Source organism: Triturus cristatus, chromosome 11 (assembly GCF_964204655.1).
Source record: "Triturus cristatus chromosome 11, aTriCri1.1, whole genome shotgun sequence".
NCBI classification, from domain to species: Eukaryota; Metazoa; Chordata; class Amphibia; order Caudata; family Salamandridae; genus Triturus; species Triturus cristatus.
This window is the reverse complement of record NC_140594.1, coordinates 465,581,494-465,603,621: the sequence shown is the minus strand read 5'-3', so window position 1 is coordinate 465,603,621 and position 22,128 is coordinate 465,581,494.

Below are 22,128 nucleotides of genomic sequence, written 5' to 3'. Positions count from 1 at the left end.
TCTACGGACCCCTCACCTGGAAGTGGCTGTTCTGTGTACAAGCCCCCAGAACAAGGCTCGGTCGGAGCAAGGAAGAACGGCCCCCTGCAAATCCAACGGATTATGCAGCAGTACCGTTGGCATTTTCCGAAGGGCTCGACAACCCATGGAGACGCCGGAGTGTTCAAGTGGATACCTTTTTGCAGGTGGGGAGGTGCTGTCTTTTTATGGCAAGAAACTACGAGTGGCAACAGATACCACACTATTTGAACATTAACAAAGTTATAACTGTCAGTGCAATGTCTCAAGACGCATTACGAGAAAGAGAAAAGGCGGCAGAGGATCTTTTCACTAATCTCCATCAAGTTCATGTCAACGCCGGTATAAACCATACTGAAAGTGAATTACATGTGGATATGAAGAGCCTATTGCGACAGCTAGAGAAAAACAACCATAGCGAGCTCACTAAATGGTGGGAAGTTAAATCGCTGGAAAAATACCACAAGGCAGGGAGAATTCCTCGGGTTCTTCAAATAATGTTGGCTCCCAGCTTTGAGAGTACTAATCCTTCTCTCTTGAAAGAATGGGCTGAGAGCAATTTGGAGGCCTCCATGCGGCTCGTGTGTCTACTTATCAAATATGCTAAAATAGACCGGGACATCAACATCAAAGAAATTTCCCGCATTAACATCGAAATAAATAAACTAGAAAATTCGAACAATAGAGGCCGATTCCGATTCCGGTCGCAAAACGAACCGACCGACACGGACCCGGACCGAATACCTAACGACACGGACCAGCGCCGTACGACCCATGCAGTGGGACAAAATGTACTATGTTTACATTTTTTACAGTTTTTACCACCTAGCACTTTAGACTCTTCTATGCACTTTACACACTAGGGGGCTGATTCCAATCCTGGAAAAACCGGGTACGAACCGTCGGTCAGAGCGTTTTCTCCGTCCGACTCGTACCCGGTAAAAACACCATACAAACTTGCAAGTACAATTCGTACGGAAACACCATTTCCGTACAAGTCGGAAAAAACACTGACCGACAGCAAAATACATACGAATGTGATCCGGGACACTGCGGACGTGACGTCCGGGCGGAGTTAGCCATGTTTTTACGTCCCAGCAAGTACAATTCGTGCCGACAGCAGTCCGGACGGCAATATTTTTACAGCACCCAAAAAGTGCCGGAAAAGCGAAGTACGCCGCGATGCGAGAGGAATAGGGGGCCCGGTACGCGCCATCCCCCCCCAGCCCCCGTATGTATGCGCCGTCCCCCCCAGCCCCCGTGTGTACACGCCGTCCCCCCAGCCCCCCGTATGTACGTGCCGTCCCCCCAGCCCCCCGTATGTACGCGCCGTACCCCCCCAGCCCCGCGGATGTACGCACCGTACCCCCAGCCCCCCCGCGGATGGATGCGCCATACCCCCACCCGTGTATGTACGACACATGCCCACATCCCCGTAGGTACGGTGCGGACCCCCAGCGCGTAGCGCTGGGGGTCCGCACCGTACCTTAGGGGGTGGGGGTACGCATCATACATACACGGGTAGGGGTCCGCACCGTACATACACGGGTGGGGGACCGCACCATACCTACGGGGGTGGGGGTACACGTTGTACATTCATGGGTGGGGGTCTGCACCGTACCTACGGGGGTGGGGGTACGCGTCGTACATACACGGGTGGGGTCCGCACCGTACCTATGGGGTGGGGGTCTGCACCGTACATACACGGGTGGGGGACCGCACCATACCTACGGGGGTGGGGGTACGTGTCGTACATACACCGGTGGGGGTCTGCACCGTATCTACGGGGGTGGGGGTACGCGTCGTACATACACGGGTGGGGGTCCGCACCGTACCTATGGGGGTGGGGGTACGCGTTGTACATACAAAGGTGGGGTACGGCACGTCCATCCGTGGGGGGGCTGGGGGTACGGCGCGTTCATCCGCAGGGGGGCTGGGGGTATGGCACGTCCATCCGCGGGGGGGCTGGGGGTGAGGCACGTACATCCACGGGGCTGGGGGGGAACGGCACGTACATACGGAGAGCTGGGGGGGTGTTTGTCCTCCATGGAGGCCTCCACATTGAGACTCCGTGATACAGAGCTCCGTGGCCCCATATTTTCGGGTGGTGCATCTCCCGCGGCTGGGAGGCCACATGTACATCAAAGCTCCAAGGTTCCCACCTGTGGAGACGCACTCTGACATCCACTGCAGCAACCTTCATTGGGTAAAAGCCAGGTCAGCGAGTGGATCCAGTTTACAGCATGCCTGTCGATTCACGCCTGACGCGTTTCGTGCTCATTGCACTCTTCAGAGGCGCGAAAGTCATTTTGGCATAGAGGCCACACCTCCCACTTTGAAATATGAGCCCTCCAATGGGCGACTCAAATGAGTCTGTGTTGGTTTGTGGGTCTAGTGGTATGTGCCTCAGTTATGTGCCGCTGTCTGAGACATTTCAAGCCCACCAATGGGCCTCCACATGCACATCCGGCTTGTCAATCCTCCAGGGATGGCTCCACATTGAGACTCCGTGATACAGAGCTCCGTGGCCTCAAATTTTTGGGTGGTGCATCTCCCACGGCTGGAAGGCCACGTGTACATCAAAGCTCCAAGGATCCCACCTGTGGAGACGCACTCTGACATCCACTGCAGCAACCTTCATTGGGTAAAAGCCAGGTCGGCGAGCGGATCCAGTTTACAGCATGCCTGTCGATTCACGCCTGACGCATTTCGTGCTCATTGCACTCTTCAGAGGCGCGAAAGTCATTTTGGCATAGAGGCCACACCTCCCACTTTGAAATATGAGCCCTCCAATGGGCGACTCAAATGAGTCTGCGTTGGTTTGTGGGTCTAGTGGTGTGTGCCTCAGTTATGTGCGGCTGTCTGAGACATTTCAAGCCCACCAATGGGCCTCCACTTACACATCCGGCTTGTCAATCCTCCATGGATGCCTCCACATTGAGACTCCGTGATACAGAGCTCCGTGGCCCCAAATTTTCGGGTGGAGCATCTCCCGCGGTTGGGAGGCCGCGTGTACATCAAAGCTCCAAGGTTCCCACCTGTGGAGACGCACTCGGAGATATATATATATATATATATATATATATATATATATATTCCAGCTCAGGCTTGGTTTCCGTCACGTGGGAAGCACTCGAACAGCGTCGCAGGGCTCCAAGCATCAGCCCTGTATCATAGGTATGAGAACGCCAGGCAGCCGAGTCAGTTACAGTCCTGTTGCCACATACGCCCAACGCGTTTCGAAATCTTTCTTCTTCAGGGGCTGGTGGTATCGGAAGCACTTGTGTTCATTCTGCAACTCCTTTTGTACACATGGTGACGAGCTTTGAACTTTACTGTTTGCACTTGCAATTAGGACGCTACAATGTCCGGTCAGACTACGACTCCCATAAGACACAGCGGAGTCTCATTCAGAGCCGCCCATCCAGGGCACGTCACCATGTGTACAAAAGGAGTTGCAGAATGAACACAAGTGCTTCCGATACCACCAGCCCCTGAAGAAGAAAGATTTCGAAACGCGTTGGACGTATGTGGCAACAGGACTGTAACTGACTCGGTTGCCTGGCGTTCTCATACCTATGATACAGGGCTGATGCTTGGAGCCCTGCGACGCTGTTCGAGTGCTTCCCACGTGACGGAAACCAAGCCTGAGCTGGAATATTTGGCGGCGTCCGTGCCGCCGGGAAAGCACCACCCCGAGAACCTGGGGGCCACGGGGGAAAGCATCCTGCGAGCCCCTCGATGTGGGACAACGTCGTTGGATTGAGAGAACAGATGACAGCTGAGGCTCATTCCGAGCTTTGAACTTTACTGTTTGCACTTGCAATTAGGACGCTACAATGTCCGGTCAGACTACGACTCCCATAAGACACAGCGGAGTCTCATTCAGAGCCGCCCATCCAGGGCACGTCACCATGTGTACAAAAGGAGTTGCAGAATGAACACAAGTGCTTCCGATACCACCAGCCCCTGAAGAAGAAAGATTTTGAAACGCGTTGGGCGTATGTGGCAACAGGACTGTAACTGACTCGGCTGCCTGGCGTTCTCATACCTATGATACAGGGCTGATGCTTGGAGCCCTGCGACGCTGTTCGAGTGCTTCCCACGTGACGGAAACCAAGCCTGAGCTGGAATATTTGGCGGCGTCCGTGCCGCCGGGAAAGCACCACCCCGAGAACCTGGGGGCCACGTGGGAAAGCATCCTGCGAGCCCCTCGATGTGGGACAACGTCGTTGGATTGAGAGAACAGATGACAGCTGAGGCTCATTCCGAGCTTTGAACTTTACTGTTTGCACTTGCAATTAGGACGCTACAATGTCCGGTCAGACTACGACTCCCATAAGACACAGCGGAGTCTCATTCAGAGCCGCCCATCCAGGGCACGTCACCATGTGTACAAAAGGAGTTGCAGAATGAACACAAGTGCTTCCGATACCACCAGCCCCTGAAGAAGAAAGATTTCGAAACGCGTTGGGCGTATGTGGCAACAGGACTGTAACTGACTCGGCTGCCTGGCGTTCTCATACCTATGATACAGGGCTGATGCTTGGAGCCCTGCGACGCTGTTCGAGTGCTTCCCACGTGACGGAAACCAAGCCTGAGCTGGAATATTTGGCGGCGTCCGTGCCGCCGGGAAAGCACCACCCCGAGAACCTGGGGGCCACGGGGGAAAGCATCCTGCGAGCCCCTCGATGTGGGACAACGTCGTTGGATTGAGAGAACAGATGACAGCTGAGACTCATTCCGAGCTTTGAACTTTACTGTTTGCACTTGCAATTAGGACGCTACAATGTCCGGTCAGACTACGACTCCCATAAGACACAGCGGAGTCTCATTCAGAGCCGCCCATCCAGGGCACGTCACCATGTGTACAAAAGGAGTTGCAGAATGAACACAAGTGCTTCCGATACCACCAGCCCCTGAAGAAGAAAGATTTCGAAACGCGTTGGGCGTATGTGGCAACAGGACTGTAACTGACTCGGCTGCCTGGCGTTCTCATACCTATGATACAGGGCTGATGCTTGGAGCCCTGCGACGCTGTTCGAGTGCTTCCCACGTGACGGAAACCAAGCCTGAGCTGGAATATTTGGCGGCGTCCGTGCCGCCGGGAAAGCACCACCCCGAGAACCTGGGGGCCACGGGGGAAAGCATCCTGCGAGCCCCTCGATGTGGGACAACGTCGTTGGATTGAGAGAACAGATGACAGCTGAGGCTCATTCCGAGCTTTGAACTTTACTGTTTGCACTTGCAATTAGGACGCTACAATGTCCGGTCAGACTACGACTCCCATAAGACACAGCAGAGTCTCATTCAGAGCCGCCCATCCAGGGCACGTCACCTTGTGTACAAAAGGAGTTGCAGAATGAACACAAGTGCTTCCGATACCACCAGCCCCTGAAGAAGAAAGATTTCGAAACGCGTTGGGCGTATGTGGCAACAGGACTGTAACTGACTCGGCTGCCTGGCGTTCTCATACCTATGATACAGGGCTGATGCTTGGAGCCCTGCGACGCTGTTCGAGTGCTTCCCACGTGACGGAAACCAAGCCTGAGCTGGAATATTTGGCGGCGTCCGTGCCGCCGGGAAAGCACCACCCCGAGAACCTGGGGGCCACGGGGGAAAGCATCCTGCGAGCCCCTCGATGTGGGACAACGTCGTTGGATTGAGAGAACAGATGACAGCTGAGGCTCATTCCGAGCTTTGAACTTTACTGTTTGCACTTGCAATTAGGACGCTACAATGTCCGGTCAGACTACGACTCCCATAAGACACAGCGGAGTCTCATTCAGAGCCGCCCATCCAGGGCACGTCACCATGTGTACAAAAGGAGTTGCAGAATGAACACAAGTGATTCCCATACCACCAGCCCCTGAAGAAGAAAGATTTCGAAACGCGTTGGGCGTATGTGGCAACAGGACTGTAACTGACTCGGCTGCCTGGCGTTCTCATACCTATGATACAGGGCTGATGCTTGGAGCCCTGCGACGCTGTTCGAGTGCTTCCCACGTGACGGAAACCAAGCCTGAGCTGGAATATTTGGCGGCGTCCGTGCCGCCGGGAAAGCACCACCCCGAGAACCTGGGGGCCACGGGGGAAAGCATCCTGCGAGCCCCTCAATGTGGGACAACGTCGTTGGATTGAGAGAACAGATGACAGCTGAGGCTCATTCCGAGCTTTGAACTTTACTGTTTGCACTTGCAATTAGGACGCTACAATGTCCGGTCAGACTACGACTCTCATAAGACACAGCGGAGTCTCATTCAGAGCCGCCCATCCAGGGCACGTCACCATGTGTACAAAAGGAGTTGCAGAATGAACACAAGTGCTTCCGATACCACCAGCCCCTGAAGAAGAAAGATTTCGAAACGCGTTGGGCGTATGTGGCAACAGGACTGTAACTGACTCGGCTGCCTGGCGTTCTCATACCTATGATACAGGGCTGATGCTTGGAGCCCTGCGACGCTGTTCGAGTGCTTCCCACGTGACGGAAACCAAGCCTGAGCTGGAATATATATATATATATATATATATATATATATATATATATATATATATATATATATATATATATATATATATTATCTACTGGCGGTCGCCAGTAGATAGTTATAGTTAGGACCCTGTTTCCATAGGAAATCCGCAACATTCTATTTGGAATAACTTTAGCGCCGGTCGACGAATCCTCGCGAAATTTTCAAAATAGGTGGGGCGCTACGCTCCGCTCCTACCCTGAAAGTCTCGGGGGGATTCGTCAAGCGGGGGCTGAGAAAAAAGGGGGGTCCCAAAACGCATTTTTCCCATGCATTTTTCCATAGGACCTTTAGACACAGCTACAGCCCGAACGGCTGAACAGAGTTACTTGAAATTTGGCAGAGAGGTAGTCCTCAGGTCAAGAAAGTGCCTTTTGTAGGTTTGGTGTAAATCTGTTCAGTAGATCCTGAGAAAATAGCATTTAAATCAATATATATATCTGTGGCAGCTTACGGTAAGCTTACGGTAAGCTTACCGTATGCGTACGGTGGTGTGCGCGAGCGCGATTCTGATTGGCTGTTAGATCTAAGTAAACATTCGAATCGGTCGAAACCAGGAAGCGGCGGCCGCCATTTTCTCTCTCGCAATCCAAGTGAGGCAGCAAAAACAAAGGCAAAAAACATCTAAAGGGGCAATGTATTCAGTTCCTAACCACCTAGCATTGATGAAGGTGTCACCAATGAACCCCCAAGGACAAATATTCAATTTTATTTTTTTTCCGAAAATTCGCCGATTACGCTTACCGTACGCGTACGGTAAAAATTATTAAAAAAAAAAACTATCCACACTATCTCCACCCCGTGGGCAAACGGTGCCCGAAGGACACCATTTGTGCATGGCAAATTTATTTTTTAAAAAGAAATTTAAAAGATTACCTTTCACAACGAAGCGCATAATATGTCCTCCATGTGCGCACGGTGCGCGAAGCGCATCGTGCGTACATGGCCTATCCCGCGTAACGTGGGCACGCGGTGCGCGCAGCGCACCGCGTGACCACCGTGCGTGCACGGCACTAACTGCGTAAAGTGGGCGAGCGGTGCGCGAAGCGCCCCGCGTGCTCACTGTGCGCGCACGGAACGAACTGCGTTAAGTGGGCGCGCATGCCACGAATGGCGTAAAGTAACTTAGCATTTAAAAAACCGTACAAATTCACTGAAAAAACCATAGGTTTCACACACGTTATAGTTAGCTGGAAATTTTACTGATAAAAAACCTATGAAATTCCCCCGTTATAGTTAGTGCAGGCAACTATAACTCACGCGACCGCAATCCTCTGCTGATGACATATGTGTCTTTATGAAAAAAAAAAATTTGTAATATACGTATAGCTAAAATTTATTGGAAGAAGACATGGGCAAATAAGTGTCTAAATACAGTATTAGCATCAGCAGAGGATTGCGGTCGCGTGAGTTATAGTTGCCTGCACTAACTATAACGGGGGAATTTCATAGGTTTTTTATCAGTAAAATTTCCAGCTAACTATAACATGTGTGAAACCTATGGTTTTTTCAGTGAATATATATATATATAAATATATATATTTAAATGTATATATAGATATAGATATAGATATAGATATAGATTTAGATAGATGGATATAGATATTATCTACTGGCGGTCGCCAGTAGATAGTTATAGTTAGGACCTATTTTCCATAGGAAATCCGCAACATTCTATTGGGGATATCTTTGGCGCCGATTGACAAATCTTCGCAAAATTTTCCAAACTTTTGGCCAGATCCGCTCCGCTCCTACCCTGACAGTTTCGCAGTAATTGGTCAAGCGGGGGCTGAGAAAAAAGGGGGGTCCCAAAAAGCATTTTCCCCATGCAATTTCCCATAGGATCTGTTGTCGCAGCTACAACCCGAACCGCTGAACGGAATGACACCAAATTTGGCAAAGAGGTAGTGCTCAGTTCAGACTCCTGCCTTTTGCATAAATGGTGTGAATCTGTTCAGTAGTTCCTGAGAAAATGAAGGTAAAAAAGTTAGTGATATCTATGGCCGCGGAGGATCCGTGGATCCTCCACGCACCCTCCCCGAACCCTCCCGAGCACGAGCTGAATGCTAATTGGCTGCCAACACTCTTAATCAGGAAGTGTTGGCAGCCATCAGAAAGCACAAAAACAAAGATGCAAAACGCAACAAGGGGGCAGGGTAGAAACACCCTGAGCCCCTAGGCCTGCTCAGGTGGTCTCACAAGGACCCCCAAGGCAAAAAAAATAAAAATAGTTTTTTTTTAAAAAATTGCGGGATGCGCGTAGGGTCCGCGCATCCCGCTCCCGCGCTTCGTTTAGATTTAGCCTCCGGGGGGCCAAGTCCCGGGGGCAATATGGTTTTATAATGGGGGGCCCAGAGGGGCCCCCCAGACCACCAACCCCCGGGGCTTTTTTTTTTTTAAAAAAAAACCCTGTGTGAAGGGGCTCGAGCCCCCCCCCACACGCCCCGGGGACCGCCACCTCCCCGGGGCACTGAATATGTAAAATAGGGGGTCCGTTATGGACCCCCAAACCCCGAGGACCACCACCCCCAGGGCTTAAACTTAAGTGGGGGGGCTGCGTGGCCCCCCCTGGAGCCAATGATGGCCCTGGGGACCACCACCCCCCAGGGCCAGCTCCTGCAGTGTCCCGGGGTGCCCACCCCCGGGACACTGCTGTTTGCTATGGCAGGGTGGGAGCCTCGTTGCTGGGATGGGGTCCCCGGGGCCATAAGTGTCCCGGGAGGGGGGCCACGCAGCCCCCCTCCCCCAATTTTCTTTTTTTAAATAGCCCCGGGGGATGGGGTCCCCGGAGCCATAGGTGGCACAGGAGGGGGCAATGCAGCCCCCCTCCATTAAAAAAAATATTTTTTTTAAAAAGGGCCATGCCCCGGGGGATGGGGTCCCCGGGGCAAATTATGGCCCTCCAGTCATCAGTGATGTCATTTCAGATGTCATGAGTGATGTCACTGACCATGTCATGAGTGATGTAATATGGGATGTCATCAGCAGTGCATTGCGGGGGCGCGAGTTATAGTTAGCTGAACTAACTATAACAGGGGAATTTCTAGGGTTTTGTATGAGCGAAATGTCCAGCTAACTATAATGCCTCTGAAACCTATGGTTTTTCAGTGAATATATATATGTATACCTTTTTCATATCTAGTGTTGATTTTTATGCTTAGACAGTGGAAACATGCTGCCATGCGCACTTGCACTTAGTTTCTTGATTGAAACATACGTCAGTCAGCATTCTTTGGAGTGCGGATCTTTGCACATTACGTTTTTATCAATTAATCCAGTGGGTGCAATTTTGATGCCAGGGGAGATTGTATCAAATTTTCTGATCAATAGCACATGCATTTGGTGCATTACTTTCAGCTATTTCGTTAACAACGTTTTCTCTGTTCATGATATTTCACCATTCCAAGATGGATGCCAAAGCTAGTGGGGCAGAGAGAGGAAATTGTCCTATGTTTATGTTTATTTCTGATTGTGGAAAAACTTTATCAGTGTCTGTATCATTGTGCAATTTTACACGTGATCAAGGCTGTTGCCGAAACGCGTTGTGTGGATTAAATCTGGATATCTTATACTGTGTTTTGCCTGTTTCCTTCCTGAGAGCGTACTGAATGGACTTTCCGAATTGGATATTAAGTACTGGCACGCTCCGCCAGAGTGTACTCCACCTTTTAAGGGTACCAGCATCCCAGAAGGAGCAATTTGGAAAGTTTGGATTCACTGTGGGTGCATCAGACCGGCCATACGTGTGGATCAAACACGAGAAAAGGAGGACTGATTTGCGCTGGACAAACAAACACGGAGGTAAGCCTACTATACGACTACATTCCTGTCCGTCCCTTGCGGGGGGTGCCGTGGTAACGGATCTGCGGATTCGTGACGCGGTCATCTCCCCGGGGCAGCGGCGGGAGCAGTAGGAACTGCAGAGTGTTGATTTCTTTCATTTACTGCATTTCCGATTATTTACTGGGATCCGGTTACACGTACTATAGCGGATTGTATCGTATTAAGACATCAGCGGATTCATCCGACTTGTGTGCATTTTCAGCATTACCTGCAGTACAGGAGACTTGTAAATACATTCACTGGGGACACATTCTTATGCAGTGGTAATATGAAGAAAACCCAAATACAGACTAAACAAGACGAATTACCGTTCTTTTGTGTGGCCACAATACGTGATTTGGAACACTCGTGTTTATAACAGAAGAAGTAATCTCCCTAGAAATTTTGGTTATTTGGCAAAGGGAACTTTCCATTTAGGAAAGGGGAAGGCAGGCAATACAACACAGTATAACTCATTCCATTTTTAAGCACAATATGGAAGAGGAAGCAGAGAGGAGAGCGGCTGCTCTAACTCTATTCAGTAGGAAACCAGGAATCTCCAGTATACCGGGCAAAATGGACAAGACAGACCAGAAAACCCAACCTCTGTAAGAGAAAATCAAGAAATTAGAGAAATTGAAACGCATAGAAACATCCAAATGGTGGGAGGCCATCTCACTACATAATTACGTAGTCCAGGCGATGGAAGCGAGGGGCCTAAGAATTTTCATCACCCCCACTTACGAAGCGCCCAATCCTATGATGCTACAAGAATGGTCCGAACACTCAGCATCAAGTTCCAGGATCATGATGGAAATATTAATTAAGTACGCCTGGAAAGACAGAGAGGAGACATTGAAACTCATAAAAGATATCATGACTGAATTATCTCAACTAATGGATAGCGAAACATTGAACAAATTCCTTGACCCCATGAAAGAACGCCTCACAAAATATGAGGAGGAAATCAAGGCGAGGAAACAGAGAAAAATGATTCGTAATTACACTGATTATGAGAGTGGTAGAATATTGACTTTTCGTAAAACATACGATCATCTGTATAAAGTTCAAACTACTTCACATGCTACGGTCAATACTACCAATACAGTGATAGAAAATTCCACTATAAGTGACACCGAATCCGATGTCTCTGATGGTAATGTATCTAGTGAGAACCGGAATCCAAGACAGATAAATTTTTTAAGACGAATTCAGGGTCATGCGGAAGGACCGACAAACTGCGAGGGACAAACCACCATGAGAGCAAGAGGATGAGGTTGGGGAAGAGGCAGAGGACAGGGAAACGTTGAAGCAGAAAAAATAGACTCTCTGCCTAGGCCTGTCTTTTTGTCCATCCTCTTTACTTATTTACACCTACACTAGAATAGATGTATTTAAATTTGTGAGAAAACTCAAACTTAAAAAATGGCACAAGTTAAAGAGAGTAGGTCACAATCATATCAGACACCACAACACCAGGACCAGTGACAACAATCTCGTGATTGGTGATGTAGACACTCTGATTACTATAGCTGAACTTAACCAAGATAGTGAAATCCCAGAGATGATCAAATCTGTACTACACAGATTCTAGAATATATGGAACTAGAATCAGGGGCATCGGCTAGAACAGATTTCAGAGTCAAATCTAAATTCATACCTCTGCTCCCGCATGACAACATAGACACATTCCATGAATGTACCACTAAGGCACTCATGGATCTGAGACATAAGAGCAGGAAACAACCCAGAGACACTTATGATAATCTCTCTTGCACTCAAAGACAGGCGTTGAAATCTCTGTATGAGGACACCAATATTGTGATCTGCCCTGCTGATAAGGGTGGCAGTATTGTCATCCTAGACAGAGAGGATTACATTAACGAGGCACTATGCCAACTCAACGATACTAAATTCTATATACCCATCACACATGACATCTATGACAAAAACATTTTTGACATCTGGGACAAACTGATCACCTAGAGAGACAAGGGACTCCTGGAATGGAAGGAATTTTGTTATCTGAAAAAAGATCATCCCAAACTCCCGATATTGTATCTGATACCGAAGTTACACAAAGACAGCACTAGACCACCCGGATGCTCCATTGTATCATCTATTGGAAATGTCAGTGAGCATATTTCAAAATATGTAGACCATTTTTTGAGGGATTTTGTGGTACAATTGCCTAGTTATTTGAGGGACACCAAGGATTTCCTCTGTATGATTGATAACTTGGTTTGGAATCCTGAATTTCTATTCATTGTTCTCGATGTGCATTCGCTTTATACAATAATAGATCATCAGCAGGGACTATAAGCGTGTGAGCACTTTTTGAAACACAGACCCCTGAGGTATCGTGAACATAGCAGTATGATCATTGAAATCACAGAATTTTGTTTAAAAAACAATATATTTGCATTCAATGGCGCCCTCTATAGGCAGGTCAATGGTACTGCCATGTGTTCGTGTTTTGCTCCCAGTTTTGCGAATTTGTTTATGGGGTACAGGGAGCAAGAGATCTTTGGAAGCACTACCCTGACGGAGGACCTCCAGAGAGTCATCATGTGGCTAGGCTACATAGATGACTTGTTCATCATCTGGAGGGGCTCCAGGGGTGATGCTGAGAAGTTCATTGACAAACTTAATACCAACAAATATAGCATCTTACTTACAGGCAGCATCAATGCAGACAAGACTGACTATCTTGATGTATGTCTGGGAATCAAACAAGACAAGATTTGCACCTCTCTCTTTCGGAAGGCCACAGCAGGTAACAGCGTCCTGCATGCCCTCAACAGCCACCCAGAAGCACTCAAATGGAGTATACCTGATGGCGAACTGCTGAGGGCTAAAAGGAATTGTAACAACACTGAGGCATATACAGAAGAGAGGGATAACATCATTGATAGGTTCCGCACCAGGGGCTGTCCCAATTGGGTTCTTAACAAGGCCAAGGATCGGGCTGAAAAGGTGGAAAGAACTGACACACTTTGTGACAAAATAGATGACACACAAGGGGAAAATGACAACACACGGATGATTCTCACTTTCAACTCAGAATCACACAAGGTCAAGCGCATACTCGCCAAACATTGGGACATTCTGAAAGCTGATATTGTCCTTGGTACAAATATAATGGAGAGACCAACTATAACATATAGACGCAACAGAAATATACGTGATTTGGTGGTCAGGAACGATATCACTGACTACCCCACCGTTACTAGCCATGGCCAAATTGGATTTTATCCATGCAGCCATTGTAAGGCTTGTACGCACAGTAAGTACAGAGGAGCTCTGGTATATAATGGCATAACAAGAAAAATTACACAATTCCTGACGTGTGGCACAAGCTTTGTTATCTATGCCATTAAGTGTACATGTAAGCTGTGGTATATTGGCAGCACTACGTGCACAGCCAAAAAGAGGGTCCTGGAACATCTAAGAGCCATCACCAACCATGACCCTAAATACCCGGTATCCCGTCACTTCGATGAGAAACATTTTTCTAATGTATCTGATCTCAGTTTTCTGATCCTTGAACACATCCATAAGAGTCCCAGGGGTGGAGACAGGGTACTTACTCTCAGACAGTGGAAATCTCGTTATATCATAGATTTCCAAACTAAGAGTCCGGGAGGTTTAAACATTGATGAGGAATTATTTATTCACCTCAGGGAAACGTCTTAATTGTTTTTCTTTTTCCGTAATGGCTGTACTGGTTTTTCAGTGTTTTTTTGCTGTTTTATTACAAATATTTTATTACAATTGTATCCTATGTATCTTTGCTCCCTTCCACTGTTTGATGTGCGATTGACGTCATCAGTTTAGAATGTATCAATGGATATATAGTATGAATAATTGATGCCGCTAACTGATTTTAACCATCTGTTCTCTCTTTTTTCTTCTTATGTTTCCTTACAGGAGAAAAGGAAGGGGCCCTTTCACACGTACTCACCTGCATGGGCAATTTACCTATTTCATCCGACTTGACTGCACATCTGTCACATTCTGTGTTTTTATCTAATTGTCACCAACAGGTCACTGGTAGGTGCACGATCCCCATCAGCCATTGTTTAGCATTCTGCTATCTACAGATTATGGGCACTTGCCTATTATTTTGTTTGTTTTTTCTGTACCATAATCAACGGTATAGATTAGTACCCTGGCACCCACGTGTTTATGGGCACTTGCCCACTAGTATTATTCACTCGTGGGCCATAATTTAATGACATAGATTAGGCACAGGACACTGACGTTAAAGGTACGCACATCAGCGCTTACCTTTTTCATATCTAGTGTTGATTTGTATGCTTAGACAGTGGAAGCATGCTGCATGCGCACTTGCGCTTAATTTCTTGATTGAAACATACGTCAGGCAGCATTCTTAGGAGTGCGGATTTTTGCATATTACATTTTTATCAATTAATCCAGTGGGTGCAATTTTGATGCCAGGGGAGTTTGTATCAAATTTTCTGATCAATGGCACGCGCATTTGGCGCATTACTTTCAGCTATTTCGTTAACAACGTTTTCTCTGTTCATATTTCACCATTCCAAGGTGGTTCCCAAAGCTAGTGGGGCAGAGAGAGGACATTGTCCTACATTTATGTTTATTTCTGATCGTGGAAAAACTTTATCAGTGTCTGTTTCATTGTGCACTTTTACACGTGATCAAGGCTGTTGCCGAAACGCGTTGTGTGGATTAAATCTGGATATACTATACTGTATTTTGCCTGTTTCGTTCCTGAGAGCATACTGAATGGACTTTTCGGATTGGATATTAAGTACCGGCACACTCCGCCGGAGTGTACACCACTTTTCAAGTGTCCCAGCATCCCAGAAGGAGCAATTTGCAAAGTTTATATATATATATAAATATATACATATCTATCTATCTATCTATCTATCTATCTATCTATCTATCTATCTATCTATCTATCTATCTATCTATCTATCTATCTATCTATCTATCTATCTATCTATCTATCTATCTATCTATCTATCTATCTATCTATCTATCTATCTATCTATCTATCTATCTATCTATCTATCTATCTATCTATCTAATGGCAATCAGAAGTAGGTAGTAATAGTTAGGACAAAAGTTTTCATAGGAAAACAGTTTTTTGTTTTGCCAATAAGTTTGGCGCTGCTTGACTATGCTCCACAAAGTTTTCACAAAACTTCCCCTTTGTGGTTCAGCTGTTTTGGGGTGATCCGTCAGCGGGGGCTGATAAAAAAAGGGGTCCTAAAACATGTTTCCCTACTGTTTATTTATTTATTTATTTAATTTGTATGGCGCGTTATAACCACAGGGGTCTCTAAGCGCTGTCTGACCATATTTACGTGATAGATGTTATATTCACTTGAAACCAGCTGTACACCTAAGGTCTGCTCCATGCTTGTTTGAATAGTACGGTTTTTAATTTTTTTCTGAAGGAAAGTAAATTACTCTCCTTCCTGAGCTCTGGATCCAATTTGTTCCATAGGGCTGGGATTGTGTTGGAGAAAGTACGGCCCCCCACCGTGGTCAATTTAAAGCGGGGCTGAGACAGAAGGGTGGCGTCCGACGAACGCAGAGTCCTACCCGGTATGTAAGGGGATAGTCGGGATTTTAGGTATTTTGGTGCTTTACCATGCAAAGCCTTGTGAGCAATGCACATCCCTTTGAAGACAATTCTCTGGCGAACTGGTAGCCAGTGTAACTCCTGCATCAGGGGAGAGGCATGGGCATTTCTGGGTTTTTTAAATATCAACCTAGCTGCATCGTTCATGACTCCCTGTAGTTTGTCCAGCAGCCGCTGTGGCAAACCTAAATAAAGGGAGTTCCCGTAGTCCAGCCTAGCCAAAATTGTGGCTGAGACCACGTGTCTCAAGGTAGAGAATGAGAGTAGGGCCGCGATCTTCCTAAGTTGTCTTAACAAGCCTATACTGGTGCCTACTACGGTGGTAACTTGTTTTTCCATGGATAATTTATTATCCACATATAGGCCTAGGCTTTTGACTGCAACTGCCGGCTTTGGGGGTACACCCAGCTCCATTGGCCAAAATGTATCACTCCAAGGGTTACCCGAGATGGAAATGGGTAATACTTCCGTTTTATCCGGGTTGACTTTTAAGGAGTTCTCGGACATCCAATTAACTGTGGTTTTCAATATGTCCTGTAGCCTGGTGGGAGCTCCTGGACCATCATCCAGCCGGATGATTATCTGGGTGTCATCGGCATAGTTGTACGCTAGGCAATCCATCCTATTCAGGAGAGCAATTAGTGGTTGCAGGTAGATGTTGAAAAGTAGTGGAGACAAGGCAGATCCCTGGGGGACCCCGCAGGTGATCGGAGCAGGGGTAGAAAGTAGATCCCCCAGCTGTACTCGTTGTGTCCTACCCTGCAGAAATGAAGAGAGCCATGCATGTGCTGTACCCACGACGCCAAAGGATCTCAACCGCGACAGAAGCTGTTTATGGCACACGGTGTCAAACGCCGCGGAGAGATCCAATAGTACCAGGGCGCTCGGTGTTTTTACATCAGCTCGCATCCTTAGCTCATCCTAAATGGATAGCATAACTAGTTCCGTGCTGTGATTAGCACGGAACCCTGCCTGATTGGTCTCCAACAGGTTGTTACTCTCTAGATGGCCCGATAATAGAGCTAACACATGCTGCTCAACTACCTTGGCTAAGAAAGGCAACTGGGAGATGGGCCGAAAATTTTTCAGACATTTTGTGTCTGCTCCAGGTTTCTTCAATAAAGGGATCAGGCGAGCCTCTTTAAAAGCTGAAGGGATCTGTCCTGTCCGGAGAGAGGTGTTCAATAGGTGCAGAACCTCCTCCTCTATTCCTGGCATTGCCATCTTGAATATGTCAGGCGGGCAGGGGTCCACCAAGGAGCCTGATTTGACTCGGCCTGTGATTTTAAGTAATTCCTGTTTGGAAATAAGGGATAGCTCAGCTAGAGGTGGAATGTTTAGCGGGCCAGTGAGGTCCGGTATGTGCGGACATTCGAGGGGTGCAGTTTCTGCAATTTCATCCAAGATGTCGGATATCTTCTTTACGAAGAAATCCTGGAACCTCTGACACTCCTCCTGGGTGAACTCAGGACTTTGCTCCTTGTTCACCCTGAGCTCCGCCAGGACCCGGAAGATTTCTTTTTGCGGATTTCTAGCAGTAGTTATTCTTTCCTCAAAGAAAGCAGCCTTCCTTGATTGTATGGCTAGTTTGTACTGGGCTAAGGATGAGGTATATTCTTGTTTGGAGATAGCGTCATACTTTTTACGCCATGCCCGTTCTTTCTTCCTCACCCCGCGTTTCATCTCTCTAAGGGAATCATTATACCAAGGCGCCCCGGCTCCTCTCGCCACCTTCTTCATCCTGCGGAGAGGTGCCACCACATCAATGGCACTCCCCAGTTTATGCTGAAGATGTCTGCATAGAGCATCAATGTTGGCATCCTGCTCTATGTCTGAGGGATGATGTTCTAAGAGGTGGACCAGTTTTTCCTCATCAAGGTTTCTCCATTTGCGGGCCGTTTTCCAGCCCTCCTCAGGTTTGGACAGGGGGCCCCTCAATGTGAGTCTACCCTTAATTAAAAAATGATCAGACCAAGCACAAGGAAGAATTTCCGTGATACCCTGAGCTGGCATGGTGGTCCAGACTAGGTCGAGCACATGACCTTTCTCATGTGTTGGTCCCTTAACCTGTTGGATGAGACCTAAGGAGGAGATCGCCTCCTCGATCTGTAATGCTTGTCCTTCTTTAGGGGACTTTTCCCAGTGATAATTGAAGTCTCCAACGATCACCAGTTTATCGTATCTTGTACACAGGTCCTGGACCAATCTTACAAAGAGGATAGGGAAGTCAGGCGAAGTCCAAGGTGGCCGATAAACCACCAGGCACACCACACAGACTGCTCCCCTCCTGAGCTTAACCCCCATAACCTCAGCTCCTCCAAGGGTTTCGCAGAGGAACCTATTGGCACGGAGGCATGATTTATAAAGAAGGGCTACTCCTCCTCCTCTCTTAGCTCCCTCCCTGTTAAAATGAATAGCCAAATAGTTATCTGGGAGGGCCGCCACCAAGTCGGGCGCTGAGCAGTCCTCCAGCCATGTTTCAGTAAGCGCGAGGACATCTAACTCCCCGTCTTCCAGGAGTGTAAAAACCTCTAACCTATGGCTCTGCAGAGAGCGAGTATTCAGTAGACCGTAGCTCAGGGTATGTATGTTGGGCGTGCGCTGGCGCCCTCTGGCGCCTCTAGGTGACATAAGCAGACCCTCGCAGCCCAGCCGGTGTAGGGTAGCCGGCTCCGGAAGGGACTTGCCCAAATTAAGTTGTAATAGATCGGCCCTTGAGTAAACCACAATCTGGCCAGGGGTTCTGGCCCCAGGCCCCGGATGGTCACGGATGGGCAAAGATGGGCTCACCTCTGGCGAACCTCCGGCGCAGGTCCGGCGCATCCGCTGTCCGCGTCCGCTGCGCGGAGGCATGACTGGCCGTTTAAATAGAGCGAGTAGAGCGCTCGTTCAATAGCGCCCAACCCAAGATGGCCGCCAAAACCAACAACCCGGGACCCGGTGACTTAGCCTCGAAAAACGGCCAAGCAACACCTGGGAAGCGGGGAAAAATGATTTAGAGCTGCTGGCGTGTCCTAACAATAATTATCGACCCCTAGGTGTGCAAGAAATAACTCGGGGGGGGGGGGCGGACACAAGGGGAAATACTACACACAATTGAAGGCTTATTTGTTAAAAAGTCTAAAATAGCGTTTCCAGTTAAAACGACCGCTCAGGAGCAGCCTTAAGCGTCTGTATGGGCAATCTCCCGATTTGGTGAAGAGCCCTTCCTTAAATAGAGCGAGTAGAGCGCTCGTTCAATAGCGCCCAACCCAAGATGGCCGCCAAAACCAACAACCCGGGACCCGGTGACTTAGCCTCGAAAAACGGCCAAGCAACACCTGGGAAGCGGGGAAAAATGATTTAGAGCTGCTGGCGTGTCCTAACAATAATTATCGACCCCTAGGTGTGCAAGAAATAACTCGAGGGGGGGGGGCGGACACAAGGGGAAATACTACACACAATTGAAGGCTTATTTGTTAAAAAGTCTAAAATAGCGTTTCCAGTAAAAACGACCGCTCAGGAGCAGCCTTAAGCGTCTGTATGGGCAATCGATGGGGATTTTTTGAACACGACTACAGCCTGAACTGCAGAACAGAATTGCACCAATTTTGGCAGAAATCTAGAAGTTGGTCCTGAAAGCGTGCGTTTTAATTTGCCGTAAATCAGTTCAGTAGTTTTTGAGATATCTATCTTTAAAAAGACAGCTATCAGGAGACGTGAGTCCTTGCAGAGGACTAGTGAACCCTACCAAAATTATATTGGCTGCCAGCACTTCAAACCAGAAAGTGATGGCAGACATCTTAGGATGTGGCTTGAAGCCGAGTCCCAAAAATAAGATTAAAAAAATGAAAGGGGGAAGGGTAGGGCTACCCTTATCCCCAGATATGCCCACAGAGACCCACCCGGGGGGAAAAATAATTTGTTGTTGTTATTTTGCCTGTCATCTGTTAATCAGCAGCAAAATTAAAAAAAGCAAGCGCAGGCTCCCACGCTTGCCTTAAAATAACCCCCAGGTGGGCCAGGGCATATACTAATTATAGTAGGGGGAGCACAGGGATTTATCAAAGCCCCAGGGACCGCCATCTCCCTGGGGTACTGTTGATAATGAATGCGGGTGGACCCACTGGACCCACCTGCAGGCCCAGGGACTACCCCCTCCCTGGGGCTATTTTGAACTATGTGGGAGGGCCTTCGTGGACCCCCTACTCTGGGGACCACTACCTCCTATGGGTTCATTAAAACAATATGGGCAGCCTCAAGGAACCCCCCTCTCCTGGAGACCGCCACCTCTCCAGGACACACTGTTGTCATGTCAAGTAATGCGGGGAGGCTGTAGGGCCTCACCCGCTGCCCCAGGGTCCACCTCCTCCCAGGGGCCCAGCCCCCTTTCTCCACCACTCTGCAAATGCGACTTTCAGCCGAAAAGCAAAGGTTACAGAGATATTATAGTTAGCCACAGGTTTTACTCAATAAAACACAGAGAAATTCAGCAGTTATATTTAGCTGAGCTAACTATAACTCTCACCCTCACAATGCACGGCTCATGACCTCATATATTACATCACTCATAACATGGTTAGTGACATCACTGATAACATCACTGATGACTTCTTAAATGACATCACTGAAGGCATCATCCACAGAATTTTTGACGAAACCACTCACACCACAATATAACCTTTCTATACCCACTCCAACTTCCACACTACCATTCTAAAAACCATTGACATACCCATACCAGTATTTACACACCCACTCACTGATTCATAGGTCTATACATGCATCCACTCTGTCACCCTACAGCCACTCATACACCAACACACTCACTGATACAGCCACTGATATATTTACTCATATACCCATACAGCTATTCATACACTGTCAGTCACCATAAAGCTACTCACACACCTACACAATCACCCATAGGGTAACTCCCACAGCCACTTACTCACCTATACAGTTATACACACACCCACTCATTTAATTATATATATACTAACACATACTCACTCACCTATACAGTCACTGACAGACACTCACCCATACAGCCACACTCACAACCACTTACTCACAAATACATTCACTTATACACTCCAACACATTTACCTCTAATACCTCTAACATATGCAGTTATTGAACCATATACCACTGAACTGACACATTCATTTACTCACCGACACAGCCATATGCACACTCACTCACCCATACCACCCTTCTCGGATACACTCATGAAGGCGTCACACACACCCTCACCCACCCACACAGACACTCATACACCTATACAGGTACTCAGGCAACCAATCAATAACCCATATAGGCACCCATGTACCTACTCACCAACCCATGCAGCCACTTACACAACAACTGACAGACTGATACAGAGTCACACAGATTAGTCACTCACCTATACATTCACTGAGACCCACATAGGTTGGAGTGGCTATATATATAGTTGCATGGGGTGTGAGTTTTTTATCCCATTTCCTAACTATAACAGCCCTGTAACCTTAGGTTTTTTCAGTGAATTTCTAAGGTTTTTTAATTGCTAATTCCTAACTATATCCTACCTGTAACCTTTGATTTTTTTCAGTGAATTTCCATGGTTGTTTAAGTAGCAATGGTCTTTGCAGAATGGTCTGGATAGGGAGGTGGACCTCTGACCAGCTCCCAGAAATCCCACTGAGTAGGACTTATAGAAAGTACCAGAATGGCTTCTTTGTTCCCAAGGTCCTTTAGCATCCAAGAAAATGTTTTCCCCAACCACTAGTGTGCCAGGAGACATGTATGCAGAGTGGCGCAGAAAGGGGTGAGGCCTCAGAACACCTCTTAGCAAACTGACTGTGTGGAACTTGCAGGAGGTAACAAGAGGAATACTTGGCCAACAAATACCCTCAATAGCAAAGGGGAATTCCTCACCAACTAGTATTATGCCAGGAGGCTGGTTTGCAGAGTGATGTAGAAAGGAAATACTTGATGATTGCACAGGCAGTGCCTGTATGAGCCTATGAGTGCCATTTCCAAGGACAGACTGCTAATACTGGGTGGTTTTGACAAAGTGTAAAACACATATATAAACATATTTGACATAAAGTTTCAGTGTGGCTATTTAGTAAGATACAAATATAACTTTTCCCTTTGTAA